At 37.6% G+C, this 21,763-nt stretch overlaps 1 protein-coding gene across 1 annotated transcript in view; it reads right to left on the minus strand.

The window, feature by feature from the left end:
• dlgap1b (discs, large (Drosophila) homolog-associated protein 1b) overlaps positions 1 to 21,468 on the minus strand; it is a 97,158-nt gene extending 75,690 nt beyond the window's left edge. The window contains exon 1 of the mRNA XM_088001167.1: positions 19,977 to 21,468. The gene's annotated coding sequence lies outside the window, so the exon portion shown is untranslated. The remainder of the gene's footprint in view (positions 1 to 19,976) is intronic.
• Between the last annotated feature and the right edge of the window lie 295 nt (positions 21,469 to 21,763).

The following is a 21,763-nucleotide window of genomic DNA, read 5'->3' on the forward strand; positions in this document are numbered from 1 at the left end:
AATTCCCAAGTCATTTTTAATATTTTATTATGGACATGTTGGAATATATTTAGTCTTTTGTCTGCCCACATGAACTCCTGCTCCCACTGAACCTTTGGACAATCTCAGCCTCCTGGTATCTAGGTAATATGTTGAGTGATAAACACTGCTTTCTCCTCCATGACTTTATTCAATCTCTTATGAATCATCAGCACCAGATAAACTACTCAGCCCACTACAGACATCGTGGTTTCTTGGCTCCCGTGACATTTTCCAGTGATTTTTAATGAGCAACAGTTTACCAGCATGGTTGTTGCAGCCTACAAGAAGGCATGACCTCTGGAAACCCAAGTGTTGTGTAGTCAAGTTTGATCCTGGCGTTTCTACAGTTTTTTATTGTTTTATTTTTTTGTCAAAATTGCAAATCAGACTCAAATATTCTGTTACACTGAGAGGTGTGGTGTGGAAAGAGACATAAGTAAATCTTGGCTGTACAGCAAACAAAGCTGGTTTATCAAGTCTGATGCAGCACAGCAGATTTCAAAGATGGCAGCCTCTCCCATCAGTCCTCCTACTATATCCAGCAGTCCACCCATGCACTGGTTAAACCCGGCCTTCTCAATTTACATTGGCCAATCACCTCAACCTTCTAGAGTGGAGAAAAGGAAATAAAGTTGACTTTCACATACACAATGTAAACGCTAACAAGTATTTATCAATAATAAAATATCAGGCAAAATTCTGTGTGTGCAAATGCACAATTTACAAGCCATTTTATTATTTTAATTACTTTCAGCTTCAAGTAATCAAACTCCAGATCTTATTACTGCACTGTGCATAAAACAGATGGGTTTGAGGCGAGCCTCTTCTTTAGCAGGGACCCGATATGGCCGCTACAAAAAACACACCCACAAGTAGCAAACATTTCATCAGAACATGCACAGAATGTTCATTAACACACTCTAGAATTAAAAAGAAGGTTAGAGAAAAACATATTGCTTCTTATATTCATTCCAGAAGAATCCATTTGTTGGTCTTAAGCCATGTTGTAGCTAATTTGACAGTATGCTGAGGGTCATTGTCTATTTGTTTCTTGCTGGTGACTGGAGATATTGCTTTGGTATTTCCAAGTGGGTTCTTACTTCCTGATGTCATCTAATATCTGAAGTGCATCAGTCCTTACTGCAGCAAAATACCCACTCAGCATGGTTCCGCCACCCGCTCACTTCAAAGTTGGAGTTGTGGCTTCACGTTTCTTCCAAATACCTACAATTTTGCTTTGTCAGACAATTCGCCAAGAAAGCGTTCTTGTTGACTTTTGACTTCATTCGTTCTTTACGTATTTTAGGAGATGTGAACATGATCGTACAGACACAACACTGCCACCTCTCCAAAAGCATTTAAAAACTGTATTTTGACTTTTTATGCTGGTTTTGGAGTCCATACCTCCAGCAAGAGCCATTGGGCAAGAGTCAGACTACAGCCTGAACAGATCACCATTCCATCACAGAGCAACACAAAGGACAAACAACCATGCACAAATTCACTCACACCTTAGGGCAATTTAGATCAATTGACCTAATCAATTGACCTAATAGCCACAATTTTTGAGAGTGGGAGGAAAATGAAGACATAGGGAGAACCCATGCATGCACAGGGTGAACATGCACGCTCCATGCGCAGAGACCCCAGGTAGGAATTTGAATCCAGGACCTTCTTGATGCAAGGGACCAATTACTTTGAATAACACCATACATTCACAATAAAGATTTTACTTATTCATGATGATAGAAATAACTAAGCAACAACAGGCTGCCAGAACTGATAGAATAAAAGCTCTAAAAGAGAGACCCAGAAACACCTTTAAGATGATATTTTATGGGGTTCGTTGTTCTTAAAGAAAATTGCAGCGTTTTACAGACACCAATTTTTGGATATTCCAGCATATTTTGAGCTCATTTTTTGGCAATTAATGTAACTTTAATCACCACTGCTTACTAGAGAAAACACTAGAGGAAATGTACCAACTGCTCCACTTGCGCCAAGTAAGTTTTAAGCTCCATATCTTGTGACTCAAAACAACCTGATCACTAACTGCTAGTCAGACAATTTTGCTACATATCCATTTTAAACACTTCACCCAAAATTAGTCATGGGAGCAATTATTACAACGGAGATACACCGAAATTGTCACACTCCAGTCCTAAAGGTCCAGTGCACGGCAGGTTTTTGATGCGTCTTTGCTCCAATACAGCTCATCCAAATGGGTGAACACTAGCCCTGCAAAGGCTTGCTAATGAACTATTCAATTCATTCAAGTGTTGTCCGTACCTGAGAATCTCAAACTAAAAGAATAGAGCTACATGATATGAGAAAACAGGCATTGCTATCTTGCTAAATATTGCCATGATAATACCAGATGTGATTAAGCCATATTTTCCCCTTCTCGTCGTTTTCCATCAACATAATTTCTCCACCACTCTCTGTGACCTTTACAATTTGGCCTCTGACCAAATCTGTTTGCATGTAGAAACATAATACATATCACTTGAAATAAATAATACAGGCTATCAAATACTGCTTTCAAGCAGTAAAAACAAGAAGAGAAATAAATTTAAGTATTTGAAAGATGGTTGTGGTTTTATCTTTTTAGCAGTTCTAATTTGCAGCCATGTACAGAGAAGGCAAAGAAACAATCTAAATCCACTGTTTAAATTTGTCAGCTACCATACACAGAAACAGCATCCCAGTGACTATGTAAGGCTAAATGTATCTGTAAATTAAGTAGGCTTAGACATAAAGCCCCCAGTGGCAAGAAAAGGAAGTTCTTAAGAAGAAGAGAGTTGTAAGATACCTGCATGTACTCCTAAACCAATAAACAAGACGGCTGCAGCATTAAACTTAAAGCTTGATCAGTCAATCTTTTAAATGTAATCCATTGGGAAATATTGAATTACAATATAGACTGAAAATGAAACAATTTAAACCACCACATTTGATTTTAATAAGATTTTGTGGTAAAAAACTCAAAAACATTCACCCTCCACTGAGAATGCATTGAGTTAATTATTTATGCTGACATCTGGCTCAGGCAATATGAGAATGCCTGACACATTAGTGTGGCCTTATTGAGCCTTCAAAGAAATCAATAAACACACATTGACTCTTAGATAATTGTATTGCTGTGGGCAGAGTTTAGCAGACACCATTTTTAAAAAGAAATTTATTCTAACAACCACAGTGTTTGTTTTGTTTAATGTCTTCCTAACTTACAGACATCCAATCAGTGTCATAATTTGCTTTGAAAACATTCCACCAGTTTACCGTCAGGAGAATGAAACTACCACAAATTGTGGTTGGCACAGAGTAAAAGCTTAATTAGAATGTCTGAAAGCATGGTGTAATTTTAATATGGTCTGCTCCAAGAAATTATTGCATGGCTAGAGACCAAATAAAATGTTTTTTTTTTTTGTCCATCAAAAGGTTTTATCCTGAAAATTAAATTATCTGGCATCTGAATGCAGGAGAGATTCCAAACATACAACATCAAAATTATAAGTTGGCAACTTCGCTAAAAAAAATGATGAAGCAACAAAGTTTACGGCTGAGAGAAACCTACTGTGATAAATTAGACAAGTTAATTGCCGCATTTAGTAAATGCGACTAAGCTCTAGCAGTGCATCAAAAATGATCCAGTATCGGAGTTTTCAACTTTTTATGCAACGTACATGCAAAGCACAAACATTTATGCAGTTAAAAAGGAACCCTTCTCATTACAACTTATGCACATATGCTGCAGCACATATATAAATGTGTGTGTATATATGTTTTGTGTGTGTGTGTGATTGTCTACATAAATTATATGCATCTCCCCGTCTTCCATAAAGCTCCACCCTCTGACACGCTGAATCATTATGACAGTGACTGCTCATCCCTCAGGCTGCCTCATTGTCAAAGCTGGCCCAGATTCCATCAGATTATAGAAATGACATCACTGAGTGTGTTATTGTTTTGTGCTCCTGCATGCAAAGGCTATGTTGCATTCTTTCGACGTTGTGCTACGACGCCGCTTTATCTGCTTGCACATTCCCAAGCATTTCCAAAGTACAGATATCACAGACTGAGCATGTGTTTACACTCAGATCATACAGTTTCTAAGCATTACACAAAAGCATCAACATTTAAGCTGCATAATATGCTTTTTTTGTTGTTGTGAACACAGAAAGAGCTCATAATGTCTTCATAACTTACTTAGAAGAAAACTGTATGAAATTGTCCTTTATCTTGCTTAAAATATTGCTTCTGTAAAACTGAAGTCATGACAAACTAAGACGAGTTTATTTTGATTTGCCAAACCTAAAACCAAATTTGAGCCATCAGTTTATTTTAGAGATAAACCAGCCCAGTTCCAGACTTTGTGGTTGATTTCTAATCACTGAGCAGATTAGTTTTGAGCAGAGAAGTTCTCTCCTGTCAATTCCGACTTTAGTAAAAAAAAGAAAAAAATCTACATTGTCTAGCAATTGAAAATTGCTCAGCAATGTAGAGCAATGAATGAAACAATTATTTCTCAAACATAGCTGAAAGTTACAAAGCTGTCTCTCTGAGTCACTGAAAAAAGTCTGCAAATGCAGTAAAATCTTCAAAGTTTTGGGATAAATAAAACCCAACTAAAAATAATTAAAGCATATCCTATTTACTCTTCTCTCCAAGGCACATTGTAGCTCGCTAACATCTACTTCTCAAAATATGTGCATCATATTACAAAATGTATTTAAAATAAATAAATAATTCCAGAAAGAAGAGTGATGTCTAACCCAACACATCAGTGTAAACCTCAAGGATTTTCTGTTATCATTTACTGATTTATTGAAGCATTGCAGTAGCCATAAAAAAGCCTGTCAAGGATGATCATTAATTACTATATCAAGTTACCAATGTCAAACTGTATGAGAGAGAGAGACAGAGAGTGACAAAGAGACACAGAGAGGTTTGTGTTGTACAACTTTACAGTTACTGATTCGCGCTGACATTTAAAATAAAGACATAGTTACTATGAGTTGACGTTTTAAGATATTTATAGCATGTTTTATTTGTAGTGAATTTAGCACAGATAACATCATTGTGTTTCACCTAGAACCAGGAGACCCATATCTGAACTATGGGAAGCTCTTGAGCCTGCAAACATTTTCTTAAGTAGCATGTTCCATGAAATGAGGAATAAAAAAATTTTAAAAAAAAATCAACTGTGATGTAAAATGTTTAGCGTCCTGTTATCTGCTGTAGTCATGCTCTGTGCTGTGGCAGCCTGAATGATCATCTGACATGTCAAGATAGAAAAAACACTTTTCTTTCTCGAAGGTGTTTGCACGTTTAGCATCTCCTCTAACTTCTTTTGAAGTATCTCAGCAAATTCAGAAATAGCTAAATTAATATTTTTCAATCTAGCAACTCCGCTCACCAAACAGTGTTGTCAGCACAGTGACAACACTGTTTGGTTGTCACAGTGTTGACAACCAAACAGTGTTGTTTGGTTGTCAACACTGACAACCAGTCAGAATGAATCTGACTGATTCATTCCAATCAGTCAGATTCAGTTCGACATGAAACTCAGCAAAGAGTCGTTCATCTAGCAAGCAGATTTAATCGACTCTGCATATCAAAGATGTAATCAACTTTGATGTGCGCAGTGAGAACCACTTGTTTAATTTTACCTCAGCAGGACACATGGCCAACAAAGCACACATTTTCTGAAATGAGATGTCTGTGGATAAAAATAACCAATAAAGATGGTAATAAGTGTGTTTTGCATTTGAAGCATCCAGCCTGCCATTTGCAAATCTAAGGTTACTAAACAAATCAATGGGATATCACTGCAGAAATCACAAGGTTCGCCTTGAGTGATGGAAAAAAACAAGGAGTTTAGAGAAATTGTTTTGTGCAACATATTGTATGTGTTGCACATACATTACACATACAACATTCAGTCTTTTGTTTTATGTATTAATCATTTGCTGCATAACACATGTGTGCAATGTACTGGTATGTAATTTTGGTGGTTTATAACCGACCCTAAGTTTAAAGAAATGAGAAGGTTATTGTCTTTCCTGATATATAAAAAAAATCCAGCTTTAATTCTGCTTCAATAGACGTGTGGTTTTGAAGGAAAGAAGACTTGAACCTTCTTTCAGTTTTACAAACCAGACCATAAAAAGAAAATAAAAACACATAACATCTTTGTACATTTTTAAAATCCAAACTCAAATGCACAACAGCACAAAATATTCTTTTTTTAAAATACAGTATGTGTTAAGAACCTAAGAACAATCCATGATGCAAGAGCTTGTAAAACCACCTTCCACATGAAAGTCATCCGTATGACTAACAGTCACAATACTGAGAAGATATTTTTGCTCCTTTCTACTTTTACAAACTTTCTTATTTACATTAAGCTCAACTTTTACTTAAACTTTATGAAAGAATGACAAACTTCAAATAGTTTAGAACAGGCCTCTCTTTCTTTAACTATAAAAAGAAAAATATACTTCCTCTGACTAGTTCAACTCTTATCTGGTAAAAAAAAAAAATCCAATACTCATGGCTGATGTAACTTTAGTAAAATGTATGCTGGGAAAGTGGCATCATTAAAATCTTTTCCTACTCGGTTTCTTGAAGCCTGAGGAAAATGCCCCAGCTTGTCACAGATACCAAAGCTGTTGGCCAGTGATGACCCTGACTAAGCCATGTTCTGCTGCATGTGCACTTGTTTCTCTCTCTCTCTCTCTCTGGCAGAATCACCAAGGAGCTCTGCATCTCTTCACAAATGCCTGTATTTCAAGCTTTCAACCCATATACTTTTACCGTCAGTCTTCCTGGCAGCATGGAAAGCAGTTAGAGAAGACGAGGCACAAGACAAAATAAAAACGGCTTTCTGTTCTTAACATGTTTGTCACAGAATAAACGGATTGCCTACATTTCATCATGCATCTGTTACATTTCACTGAAAGGGCAACAAAAAAAAAGATAACCAATTTGTTTTACCTTCACAAACTACAGTGAAGAGAGGCTTGTCCATATCCTGTACAACTTTTTGAACAAACCAAAAACTTAGGCCAGATTTTCAAAATATGAACACCTGGACCTTTGGTAAAATAATAACTGAGTGAAGTCTTGGAAGTTAGTGAAATGGAAATACAACGTAAAGTAGAGCTGGAACACAATGAGAGACATGACCTCAGACTCAGCCCTGAGTGAGGTGCGCTAGTTGTTTGAACTCTCTCATGACTCTGTTCACGTCCGACAGAACCAGCCGTTTACCAAAGCTGAGCAGCAACTCAGTTGGGACGCTTCTGCTCAACAAGATGCAGTCAGATCTTTTAAATTAGAACTACCACATAACAAAACAGAAAACTCTTGTATTGTTCGTTTTATGTTTTGTAGAAATGTCAAAAATATAATAAAATTACATGGGTTATTGTTTTTTGTTGTTGGTTGTTTTTTTTGTTTTTTTTCCTCTCAAGAGATGATAAAGTCTGTTAGAAATGAGGGGGGCAGACAAATTAAAAGATATTGGCTCAGTAAGGTTGTTTCCTTCTGCACATCCTGCAAATATGTTTGCTGTATAAAATGAGCCGCAAATGTCTGTTGCACGGCAGTTTTCATTCAACTAGAAATGTACATTTGCATTTGAAAACGGCTGCGTGCGTGTATGTAAACGGTGTTCACCAGTACAGATAAGAAAGCATTTTTGTATGCATGAAGAACTTAGCGCTGTCCATGGTGCTGAAATCATTCCTCACAGCTGCTAACTTTTACTGGATGTTGGGAACATTCACTCATCTTCTGTTCCCTTTTTATACACACAAGCACTCTTAACAAAGTCATTTTGGCTGCACTCCCCCGGCCCGCTGATTAAAACACAAATCCAAAGCCACCTATCATGCACATCTAGATTATCTATACTAAAAATGGCATGGTCTCAGAAAGAAGCTCAATCAGAAAAGTGACCTGAAAAGTGGCAACTAAACCAGGAAATAAGCTGGCTAATTCCAGAACATCCACCCCGTCACCCAGCCCACAGGGCCGGGCTGAAGCCCGACCTCCAGCTGTCTGTTCATTTTTGTGCTCAATTAGAAAGGAACTCTCCCTCTGCATGCACTGGATCTCAGCAAATGTGACCTTTTCTCGCTGCTAATTTAATTAGTAGAAAATCCAGATGAAATGTCTGTCACAAATGGGTGGATGTGGATATCAAGGGTAGAGGCGAGGCGATACGAACGCGACTAATTTGTTTCCCCACAAACTCATCTGCAGGTGGGAAGCTGGTAACAAAACGATATTAACCATTGTTCAGGATCCAGGCCAATTTGTAAAACAGGGTTACGATGGTGCAACTATTACCAGCTGCAACATTATAATAAAAAAAAACAAGATATGCTGATGTGAAAAAATTGAGAACTTCCATTGAGAAATCTTTTTTGTTTTTTCCAACCTGCAATGACTGCAGTTATTTTAAGATCATTTAGGACAGTTATTATTTTTGCAGTTTATTCTAAAATAATATGTGGCATTTATAAGTTTCCAGTTTATTTGGAGTGTTGTATTTTGAGCCACAAAAAGCAAAAAAAAAAAACAAAAAAAAAAAACAATGTGACCAACCCTGTTTTCTCCCAGTGGTGAGATTTGACTAGCAGTGAGTGATTGTGCATGACACATATAACCCAAAACTGTTACAACGTACTTATTATGGTCTCTTATGTACTTTTTCCAAGCCCGTTTCCTGCAGCAGTAAGTAGAAGGAGGAAAAATGACCCTTTTTTCCAGTGTAAAAACATTACCCTAACTCTACCTGCTTTGCTGTAAGATAAAAAGGGAAGACAAATAACAGAGAGGCAATCTGGATGATTGGCTCTGAAATAAGGACTCTGTACTTCAGGATCCATTCATGTCGATTATTAGAGCGAGAAGAGGGTTTTTCCCTCTTATGTTCTCTCTCTTCTTCAGGCCTGCTACCTTGGTACCAGCCATGTTTTTGCGTAGTAACACCTTTTTGGGGCCATTTCTATCCTGCCTCTACCTATACTTCACTGGCATGTTTAATGGCCTCTTGTGATGTCATATGACCTTCGTCTTTTGTGAGCACAAACATAATTGGACAATTTATTCTCTCCACAAATGAGGAGATAATCTGGGTATTAATACAAACATAATATTTGGTATTTTGCCACATGCAGTAATGTAGGCCAAATACAGAGAATACCAGCTGGTAGACTCAACGAAAATAAATAAATAAATAAAAAATGGAACTATGCAATGAAATGATTGAAAACAAAGCTTGTTTTTGCTGCATATTTTCCAAAGTGAAGTTTTTAGGTAAATACACTCAGAAAAAGAGGGAAATAAACCTACTTCTTTTAGAAGTTATTATATAAAAATAAGGGATGCACCAATATCAACTGTTTAACCAAATAGCAATATACATTTCCCTGCACTTTCAACAACATAAAAAATTAACAGACCATTCACATTGCTTCTCTGCTTCAAACAGCCCACAATCCTGCACTACATCCCTTTCCAAACCTCTCCCTCTCAAAATGCATTCAAAAACAGTAAAAAGACAAAAACTGTGTGGAACAAATTGAAAATAGACAAACATTGGCAAATACCAAATTGTTTTTTTTTGTTTTGATTTTTTTTAAGCATAATATGGAATACATACCCTTTAAGTTTAGGAGAAGCATTTAAACAAATGCAATTACTGTGGTGGATATCATCACTTCTTCACATACAGTCACACTGAAACCTAATATTAGCTGACTAATTAGCTGGGCACCAATAGTCCTTCTGCTCTCTACATAAATGCTCTAGATGTTTCAGATATCAACTTTACCTTAAAAAAAAAAAATCACAATTTTAATAACTGGAGAACTCTGGATGAAACCTCGCATTTAAGAGGTTTCACCCTGAGTTATGAGAGTGACAGGGTTGCTGTTTTATTAAGCAGGGATGGAAGGACAGGTGAGGAGAAGCTCTGCTCCAAACTCAGCCCACTCCAGATGTTCCCTGGCATTTTATTAATGGGACTTAAAACCTTTGGAACAGTATCCTGAAATATCTTACTTTTTAAAGCTGTGGTACGCCTTCAGGTTGGTAACCCACATACCGATTTATTATAGCAGGGTAAGCGGGGCAGAATATAAGATGATGCCAAACTTCAGAATTTTAATTTTGCAAACTATGACTCATATCGTCCACACTACTTTGTGTTGGTCTATTAAATACGTTTTCAATAAAAGTTAGTTACATGTGTGGTTGTAATGTGACAAAATGTAAATAAGGAAAAAAAAATTTGCCAGACAAGTGGATAATGATGCTCAAATTTTCATCTAGGCAGTTTTAGCATTTTTCATGTAAGATTTTTAAATGCTGTCAGCAATGCTTCAGATTCAGAATAGTTCTTCCATGGCCTGAGGCTTTTCTTTGACAGCAGCCAGAATTGTTTTCATAGTTTGGAGCTGCTCTGTTTACTATAACCTGCCGATAACCTCACAGGAATGGCTCCCTCAGAATATGACTGCATTTTCATGGCAGAATGTCTAAAGGTTTACAACTTAATGGTAAACAGGGCCATGATCGTGAGCCTCCAAATGAATCAGAACTGAAGAAAAACAACAAACGTAATCATTTCAAAGCCGGCTGCTATCGGTGTCACCAACTGAATTACCACATTTGGTTCCCTTCTCACTTGTTTCTGTGCAAAAAAAAAAAAAAAAAGGGCACTCATGCAGTGTGTATTCACACACACCGACACACATGTATGATCGCCATCTGTTGCACTGTAACCTCCCCAAGCTCGCCTTCCCTTGCTGTTCCACCGGGACATCCTCACTAATGATTCCTTAACTTTGTTACCGCCTCATTGTGGCAGTTAGCATGAGCCAAAACTAGATTTACATCTCGGTAATGGACAAAGCGTTGCACACTCATCTGCGTGACAGTTGCGCTGATTCACCAGTCCATGACGTCCATGTACAACGCTGACATCCACCTGCTCTCGAGTTACTCCAGTCATTTTGTCCATCTGCCTCATACCCTTTTGTGTCTGATAATACAGGCAGAACAGTCATGGTGCGACATTTTACCAAAATATGTTTTCAAATTCAACTCCTTTTACAAACAGCTTTCAAGGGATCATGATGACTGATTAGTTGAATGCCAACAGAACTTTGTCGCAACCTTCAAAATTAGTATTTTCTCTAAGAACAAACTGACTCCAGTGCTGTCTGCCTCATTAAGAATCCAGTATGGAAACTCTTGTGTATATACAAAACAAGAAAGATTTGTATTTCTTTATCCAGTCTGAACATTTTTTTTGTCATTTGAAAGTTGTCAAACATAGAATGACTCTCTAATTGCCAGAAATTCAACCCACTGGTTAACTCATGCAGAGATCTCAATAAGTGGGTTTCATTTTGCTCTGAACGCATCAAGCAACTAGTGGTAAATAAAGAGAGACGGGTTGGTGAGGGATAACGTGAGCATAGTAAAGTTGGTGAGAGCTGGTTCACTGGCACTGACACTATGATGACCTTTTAGTCAAGAGATGAGCAGTTGGTCTTTGGAGCAGATAATCCTTTGGAAAAGCTGGTCTTACAGACTTAGCAATATTCACTCCCCACTAACACACACAGGAAACATTAGTAAAGCTGCAACAGGACAGTTTGTAAGTATAAATGAATTGCTTCAATATGTTACCAGGAATTTATGGCTTTGCATATACAGTACTGTCTTGAAAAAAATAGGACTAACTCTTGAACAGTTTATCAAGTTAATCATAAATTTCAGTGTGTTTCCATAGAATCGCATGCGAGGCTGTTAGTGGAAGGAATATGACACGTTTTAAAAACCTTCTTGCAAGCAAAAACCTGTAGTCAGTCAGTCAGGCATGAATACCGTTTGTATTTTACCCTCCTTACTTTAATACCCCAAAGGAAAAATAAAATAAATAAAAAATTGTGGAACAACATATTGTTGGAAAAAATCCTCGCACCAGTCTCAGAGTGAAACATAATATTAGCAGCATTATGGTATGGATACATTTTATTTTTTCTTTGCCAAAAGGCAGAGGAAAGCGGAAGCGGGGCAGAAGCCAAGCAAAGCCTGGTAGAGGATGAAGCTGATTCACGAATGGGATGGAGGTTTACCACAAGTTACAGCTCAATAGTTTGAATTCATTTTTGTTAGAAGGACCTCGTCAAAGTCCAGACTAAAATCCAAATGAGTATCTGTGGCAAGACTTAAACTTCAAAGTGCATAGATAATATTTATGTAATCTGGTTAAACTTTTGCAAAACCAAAAAAATTGGTAAAATGGAGTGCAGTTGAGCATGGGCTTTATTTGGGTTAATCAGAGTAAACATGGCTGAATGCAAGTGAATGCCTTAACCATGCATTATTTTCAGCAATCTTTTAATTTTTTATATAGAAGCCATTTACACAAATTGGTAAATTGACACTAGTGGTAAGTCAACCAGATTTTCTTTTCAATTAATTAAACACAGTGAATATAAAAAATAAGATGGGAAACTTGAAAAAAAAGCATTAAGCATGAAAAAAAGCACCTATATATATATATATATATATATATATATATATATATATATATATATATATATATATATATATATATATATATATATATATATATATATATATATATATATATATATATATATATATATATATATACCTGCTGATATTGAAACAAAATCCAGCAGGCTAAAGATCAGCTTTTCACTAATTCAGCGAGTCACAGGAAATTAATTAACTATCACTACTAAAAAATTAGAGACAGGTGGGGATGATTCCTTAGATTTTTTTCTCTTTTATTATAAAGTTTAATTCCCATTGTCTAAATGGGTTTAAAACTCTTCATGAAAAGGTCTGAGGTATAAATAATAATAAAAATAAAAATAAAAACTTTTACATCACAATTGATCTAAGTCCTGATAAGACCACGGTTTAGATCCAGACTTGGGATCTCTGATCTGTTGCCAAAATCCACAAAACAAAACAAAAAAAAACTGAAGTTTTTGTGACGTAAAAATGTGACGGGGAAGTATCAATTAATTTGCAAGACATCTTATACTGTATCATCTCATTGGTGAAAATAGAAAACTAATGAATTAGGGTGTTTAAACTGAGGATACCAGTGAAATGACAGCTCGTTGTGTGTGCTTCTTCTACACAGCACATTAGCTATCTCCGCCTTGTTCTACTGCTTGCTTTGGCTCCTCATTCATTGGCTCTTGTGCCTGATTTAGCCGGCGCCTTGGGCCAGCAGCATCTAGCGGTGGTATAGAGGGCCATGTAAATGTCACCATCTCAGAAGCTGTGCTCTGTAGAGCGTGAAATGAAATCTGGCAGAGTTTTAGGGCCCTGCCTCTCCTCACATGGACATTCCACAGTTCATGGGCCCCAATATAAAATCCATCACCATGCTATGATTACATCAAAGCCCACACCTTCTTTCTTTATAAATTATCTATTAGCCATGCGTGTTTCCGTCACATCGGTACGACTGTAAAACTCGCATAAACACGATTCTTGTCATGTGATGTTTTCTTTTTGCTAAAGGAGCCTTGTCAAAATCGGCATTAGAAAGCGTTGATGTATAAGTCATAATTAATTAGAAAGGAGCATGCTTAAGCTTTGTACTCCAACAAATTTAGTCATATTAATTTAATGCTGAATCTAAACTGGCTGATGCTAAATCCAATGGAAGATGTTGGAAGAGCTGCACGCTGGCACAGAATGGCGATGAGCAGTTGAAGGTTTCAAAGCAACAAAGCTTCTCTTGGCTTTTCTTACTGGAAAACCTGCCGGTAGACTCATTTTAAATATTAAAATCAGGAACACAAAGGGGCTTTTAGTTTGGGCTGATGCCAGTTGGATGCAAGACAACAGCTTCAAACCTTTGTGCAGAGTTAGGACTGCCTCAGACCATCTTTTACATTCTCTTTTCTTGTCAAGGATGAGATCAAAGAAAGGACAGGTCCTCTGTTTTCAAGCCCTTATAAAAAAAAAAATAAAAAAAAAAGGAGCATAAGCCATCCATCCACCTGGTGCTGTCAGACTTGGGACGAGTTCAATTAAAATCTCATATTTTTCTTCTAAAAGATCAGATCAATCAAAACCTGTCACTACATGTCATCTACCTTGTGCTGCTTATTGCTACTTCATCAGCTCAGATTTGCGCTTCTGATTTAAAAATAGGCTCCAGTGAACCATTCAGAGACCTACCTTTTCCAGCTTATCTTGTGTAATGGGCTCTTGAAATAAATCTCCTTGCCTTAAATACACAGGATCTGGGCTCACAAAGGCTTACTTCGATGTTTGGAGACATGATAGTCTGACCTCCTGCGGAGACTCGGACTAGCATAAGGTAACTTGAGGCCAACTACTTCTCCGAAGCAAGGAGGTGTAGACAGATTCAGGTCTAGTTGTGGAATAAGCTGATAAAACTCATAAAAGATAACGATGGCATCGTGAAACAATTACATATTAGTGGAAGTATGAATAATTGTTGCTATACTTGCATTCAGGTGTGACACTATGAGAATCTCATACAGTGTGTTCGATGAATCAGGATTTTCAAAAAACAGAATTTACACAACAGACACACAGTTTAATCAGTTACATGGTTCTCATCCAAACTGACTTAAGAATTTTAAAATAAATGTAACTGTGATCACACACACACTCACTCCCTCATGGGAGTGAGTGTGTGTGATCACACACACGACGATCTCCGGAAACCGAGTCGTCATCAGTGCCGGGGAGATCTTTGTCGTGCATCTGATTCATCGTCTTTCTCTGTCTACTGTCACAGCTAGTGAGAGGCGGCCAAGCCAGAGGCTGCAGGGTACTGCAGAGAGCTGTGGCATGGAGGGACACTGGCATAGAAGCTCCTCTGCTGCTCCAGAAAGTTAATCCATAGCTCTGGGAAACACCAAAACTGTCAATATAACCACGTGATTGAAAGTTCCCCAACTGATGATTGAGCTCAGCTTTCAGGAGGCTGTATCTCAATTGTGTTTTCAGAACAATAACCATTGACCTACCATCATCAGAAAGCCTGGCTCTGTTTTAATGCAAGATTATCATTTTGTTATGTCAAATTATGTCAAACTGAAATATAATAAAACGGAGGTCACCGAGATATTTGGAAGACAAATGTCCCTACTCAGTGCCTGGGAACAGTGGAAATGTCATACTAATTGGTTATTGTGGCACATGAAATCTGTACTTTGTGGAGGTTAAATAGGCTGACATGACAGCAGCACTGACTGTGGATCATCACATCCCGGCGACTGCAGTGAAATTATTACTCCTACTAAAATAATTAGACAATGTACCTTGGGACTATGACACATTAAAAACACCGTCTTACAATTCCAGGTTGACAGCAGACGCTATTACACTGTCAAGATAATTGTGACTGTAAAGTCCTCAAGTGTCCCTGTTTTACTAATTAAAAATATACAAAGTAAAACAGATTTGAATCAACTCTTTTTGATTAAAAAAAAATCCTAACTATTTTCTAAACTCCAAAATTCAAACTGTTTCCCCCCCAAAATAATAATTGCAAATAGTACCAGGAAAAATTGTTTTACTGGTCCATAACCTATGATGTCTCTAGCCATGAAAGAATAATGTGTTTTTTTTTTCATTAAAGGCATGAATACTTTTTTCTCATCATTGTCATGCCTAAAGACAAGTGATCTAACCAATGTATGAGCACCTGCATACAGAAAATGAAACCTTGATTTCACTGTGTGCACATATCGATACAATGCTACCATATATATGAATGGTTATCACTGCTGTGTTTTTGTTTTTGCTACAACAAACACATCAGGCTTTGTGGAGATTCCTTATTAATAAGATCCAAATCTTCCCCATTTTTCAAACTTAGCATGCACTGAAGGTTTGTTCCCTAAGTAGTTTTCAGTATCAAGGTTTTTCCATGCTACTGTTCCTACGACTTTAAAACCCTGGCTAACCACTTGTTTGAACATAATTGGACTTTATGTTAAAAAGTAAGGCTTCTTCAATTTGTAAATAGTAGGCCTCAAAGTTGAAGAAAACTCTCAGACTACTTGAGCTAAAGTCACATGACCTACTGGTCCAAACGTCTATTCAGTTCAATGTGTTACTTGACAATCCTATGTTCTGAACGACATGATACAAATTGTTTTCTTTAGAAGCAAAATGTCACAAAATGTGATATAAAATATAAAATGAATTGTAATTTGGGCAAATAAGCCCTACTTGGCAATATTATGTTCTATAAATGAGCACCTACTATTACTTCGTGTAGCCACAAGCACCAAATACAAAAGTATTTTTTTTAAATAAAGTATTTTTCGTGTTAAATGCCCAGCTCCTTTAACACTGAACTTAAACAACAATGGTTGTTTTGGACCTTGTGTTGTTCACCTAATGGTTGTTCACAATTCATTTTTAAATGCTTGTTAATTGTTCTTTTTATTTTGTTTTTGTACGCTTGATTTGGAACTGAATTGCACATGCAAAGTTAAATACTCTTCCAAGTACAAACATGGCATTTTAAGTATTTTTGTATTTCTAAAATCACATGTGATTTGATGTGATAATACAAGTGTGGCACTAATGAATCAGTAATTGCTGCAGCTCCAACAACAAGTGCACAATATGCTTAGTCAGTGCTGTAAATCTACTGTATGCTTTTTCTGCTTGTGAGCAGCAATGCCTGAGCTTATTAGATTCCAGGGAATCCAATACAGAAGCAGAAGTCTATATAAAATCAATCTTGAGCCACAGTAACCATAAAGAGACTTCTCACAGACACATTATTATCTGCATCAATTCTGCAGATGACCATACACTCCACAACACTTCATTAAAATCATCAACACACCATTATCTACGGGATGCCTTTACCCCAGAGGAGCCATTTGTATATCCACATTTGGCCATATATCTGTTCACCTTGACATCATGGAAAAACTAAATGAGAATCTGCCACCATCGCTGCCATTCCTTATACAGGCATGGCACATTGCATTCTTTAAATTCAGAATTATAACAAGGTTAGAATGTGTATACTCCATCACACAAGTTAAGTAACAGTTGCTTAGCATTCTACAGCAGACTCGAGCACTGAAAGGCATCTGCATCCGTACGGGGACGTTGATAAAGGCAGCTCTCCCTCAGTCTCCGGCTTAAGGCCTCCCTGGTGGATTATGTTACCCAACAATGGCACTGGCCTTTCACAGTTGGAGCATGCTCCAGTTGCTGGAAGGCATACAAACATGTCTTCCTTTCCTTCTCCCCACTTCTCCCACCAGAATTAACAGTGTCCCCTGACAAAAAGCATGTCTAGAATACATTTTTATACTACCAAAGCAAGTCCTATTTTTTGCAACAAAGAAAGAAGAAAACAAACTGTACGTTCATGACTGATTTCCAGATTGTTTTGATTCTTGGAAAACATAAAAAAAAGAACAGCCAAATTCTTTATGCTGAGTACTAAGCTTGTTTGCAAACATACAAGCTACAAACAGAGAGGAAAAGAGACCGGAAGGGGTATATTGTCAAACTGCCTTCAGAAATCAACAAGTATGATTTATTTTTTTTTATTTAGCATCATTTTAAACAGTCCTATTTTCCATCAGACATTCAATTACCTATGATTTTAAAAAGTCATGTCACACAGAAATCTTGAACATAAACCTGCCTATCCAGGAAAGCAACAGAAATATCTAAGATCATGCACTTTACCAGTGCATGATCCAAATTGATCAAAAATGTTTTTTTTTATTTGTCTCATCAATGATAATATCTAACAAATAAATGAGTCATGGTAATTAAAGAGGCAGTATTATGTGTTTTCCAGACACAGTGACATATCACAGCAGAATCAAACCACTATGTTATCTTCAGTTATTATAAAAATGCTATATCTATATATCAAATATGACTGAAAAGGCATTTTACATACTAATTTAACACCTTGAAATTGGTCCCCTGTCTCTTTAAAACCTTGCTACATTTATATCTAGATGTATAATTTCATTTTAATTTCTGTGTTCTGATGCTTCAAAGTCAATCTCAAACAGCGCAACAACAAGGCCATTCTGTGATGACGCATTTCATCTGGACAGCATTATCTGCATAATCAAGCGAGACATGCTGGGGTATGTGAGAAGTGTGAAAAAGATGCAGAGATGTTGAATTATTAAACAGCTCTTATCTCACAAATAAACGTGATGATGAACTTGACGATATTATATGGAAAGTTGAATAAATAACTCGGGAGCAAAAAAAAAAAATATTGGCTCAGTGACAATAAAAAGAAAAGAACCAAATAGGGTCCAGTCATAACATATTTGCAAAGAGGTAGATTCGTTTCATTTATTGGCAAAACTGAAGAGAAAAATCTGGACTACGATGCATGAGCTCCTAGAGTTCAGCATAGAGACTAACATTACTTGACAGGCAAAAAAAAGCAAGACTTCTGTTTTCACAGTACAATGAAACCCCTACAGTCAAGGAAGAAGCAGACAGTCTCTGGCGCGTGAGGGAGACTGCTGTGGCCTTGTGAATAATAAGGAAAGCGTGCGTGTTTGGTCTTTTCACGAGTTCCACAGGCAGCAGTGGGAAGATCAACAGATTGCCGGATTGGACTGCTGCATACTTTAGATAAGAGAGCAGAAAAATGTCCGCCTTACACCTTTTGGTAGAAAAGCAAAACTAACGATAACACAAGGAGAGAATAGAAAAAAAAGGAATTCAGTTCAACTGCAGCGTTAAGACGTGTTTTCCCCGTTATTCAGGCTTTGCATTCTAATTAGTTGATGAATTATGGCTTCGGCATATTTCACTGACCTCTTATTCCTGATCTTAGGATTTCAGTCTACCTCTCTAGAAAGAAGAGGTTTATTGCATTCGCCTCAGCTCAAACACTATTGCCTAATTACTGGGTATATCCTAATAGAATAATTTTCATCTTCAACCGGCAGACAAACAACTTTATCACCCAAGACAAACCGGTCAAGCATTTAGATCAGACAAGTGATCCATTCAAATCGCATCTGGATTCAGTCTGGAGAGTAATTTGCAGATGTAACATTGTTCTTTTATACTGGCTGAATTGCACTGGCAACGCTACTTCAGGCAGTGTTTTAATGACTGTAATCACACAGTCAGTGTGGAGAAGTGCTAGTAGGACAGACTCAGAGAAACTGAACTATCTTTGAAGATAGCTGGGTACCAAAGAGGCTGAATAAGTTTGGCATGGATACATGAATGATCCATGTAGTCCCTATTACTAAGGATGAGGGCGAAAAGGTTTGAGAGTGTTCCTCAAAACTGAAGACATGCTGTAGAATGACTGGAGGTCAATTTAACATCCCACAGCCCTTAATGTGCGGTGAGATGACACTGAATAAAGCTGCGACCTCATCCCACAAGTGATAACAGCGTTAATGGATGGTAAAGAGAAAAGGTAGAAGTACGATCGCTGCAGAAAAACAGAAATCCTGCAGCTAGTCCTCATATTTAAATGCCAAATACGCAATAGCAGACGCAGGTCTGCCGTCAAAGCGCACGGATGGGGATGATTGGATATTCCTCAACTGCCTCGTTATCACAGATGGCGATAGTAGGGACAGCTGTCAACGCGCCAATTAAAATAAAGCAGTCTACCAAGTTCGTCGGGCATGTTAACCTCATTTCTAAAATTACCAGAATTAAGACAAAGTTGTACATCTCCGTGCAAAAGAAAAAAAATCAGACAACACAACAGGACATTACGGTCTGAATCCCACCAGTCCAAAAGTGCATATTTCACATGATCACTTTACTTGATGACAAACAAATTCTCTCTGCAGGATGAATGAAGCGTAGGGAGGGGAGTAGGGGGGAAGCGCAACATGCACACATTTGCTGCCTACCTTGTCTGAGGGGAGTCCGTCCGGCAGCCCCTGAAAGAGTAATCCTGTGATTTCCGCTCAAATCTCCTTGTTTCCTTTAAAATGATCTGAAGTCAGCACAGATCACGGCACGTCACTTGCACGGTACGGTCCCGCAGAGCGTAGTATCTTCCTGTACCGCTCAGTCTGTGGGCTGCAGAGGCATCACTGAACGTATGAACCAGCGCTGCACATGAAGGGAGAGAAGGAAAAGCCGGAGCGGAGTATGTTTAAAGGTGGATTCTCCAACCTCCAGTGCACACTGTGCCACACAATCAAAATGATGGAAATAGTAAAATATCACTCGAAATGTTCATTCTGGAGTACTAAAGAGTTCCAGATTTTTATGCATCTTTCAGCTCCAGCTCTGCACCTTAAAAGCCTATAATTAATAAAAGAACAGTGGGATATGTTGATTGGTTTTATGTTTTTGTGTCTACAAACAGGTGAACTAATGACAATGACAAAGACTAGATGTTTTTTTTTGTGTTTTTTTTTTTTTGCTTTATTCTTTCATTTGTTTAGTGCAGGGATATGGAGAGGATCCAAAGAAGCTATGTTTTAGCTCAAAATTCCCATTTGTGAGGTGCATTAAATGCTTGTTTGATTCTCTGAACTCCAGGGTCAACAGCTCAATTTGTCCAGTACTGTGCTGTATGCATCCATGTCCTTTCAGTACTGAAATAGTCCAGGGATCTTGTAAATCCTGCAAGAATGAAACTCAATTCGAGTAAATAAATCTATATTTTCATTGTTTACAATAATCTGTAATGTTACTGGGTTTTTTTTCTTTTTTTTTAAACAGTAATCTTTAAGGTCAACAAGGTTTTAATCGCGTTACAAAACCAACAGAGGAGGACTAAATAATGCAAAAATCTGCACTGGCAGTTCCATGATAAATAAGTAAATCCATCCTGGAAAAGATTATTATGATATAAGCTCAAAATCTTTTTATCACAGCTATTGTGACTAGATTGTTTTGGTCATTCTCGTGTTTTAAAAGTGGATTTATCTGTCATTGCACATAGAATTTTTCACTGTTTAATGAACTTCATTAAATGGCCAATAGTTTTACTCTAAAGATGTTTTGTGTGCACAAGCGATACTGTACATTTCTTACATAAAACCCCCTTTTGCCATCTAACTAGAAGAAGTTGTGCAAAAAACGGCGCACCGCACCATCTTCTTCCACCTCTCTGTGTTTCTGATGCTGTGGAATGACTGGAGGCTGTCCTGCTGGGAAAGACGAAAACCAGCAAAGCAACCAAGCCGCTGCCTTTTTGCCTCCCAGGCAGCCTGGATCTAATAACAAGGTTGCATACTTTGATACCATAACCCTGGCAACAGCAGCTGCAGCAGCTGCACTAAAAGCCTGAACTTGCTGGAGGCTACCTGGGTCTGCTAGTGTGGCCTTTGAATGATCAGAAATCAATGACAGTATGCATGTTGAATCCAAGCAATGACAGGGGCCTGGGCATGACACTGCATAAGAAAACATTTGCACTCGGTCGTTATTGGATCTCTTCGCCATAGCTCGAAGCTTTTTCATCAGCTAGCTTTCAACAATTTATTGGTGGCAGCCGGTCAATAGTGGTGTTCCCTGGAAGTGTCGGTGGAATCAATATTTCCCCTGTGATACGGCTAACATTTCAGAGAGAGAGAAAAAACAACTGGAGTGATAATGAGAGGCAGTACTTGCTTTGTATGCAGATTACATTGATTACTTGTGTTGCTAGTGGAGCGTTATGAATTAACTGAGCTGAAAGAAA

This window comes from Poecilia mexicana, unplaced genomic scaffold, assembly GCF_051168715.1.
Source record: "Poecilia mexicana isolate PSO_F unplaced genomic scaffold, ASM5116871v1 scaffold_20, whole genome shotgun sequence".
In the NCBI taxonomy this organism is placed as follows: Eukaryota; Metazoa; Chordata; class Actinopteri; order Cyprinodontiformes; family Poeciliidae; genus Poecilia; species Poecilia mexicana.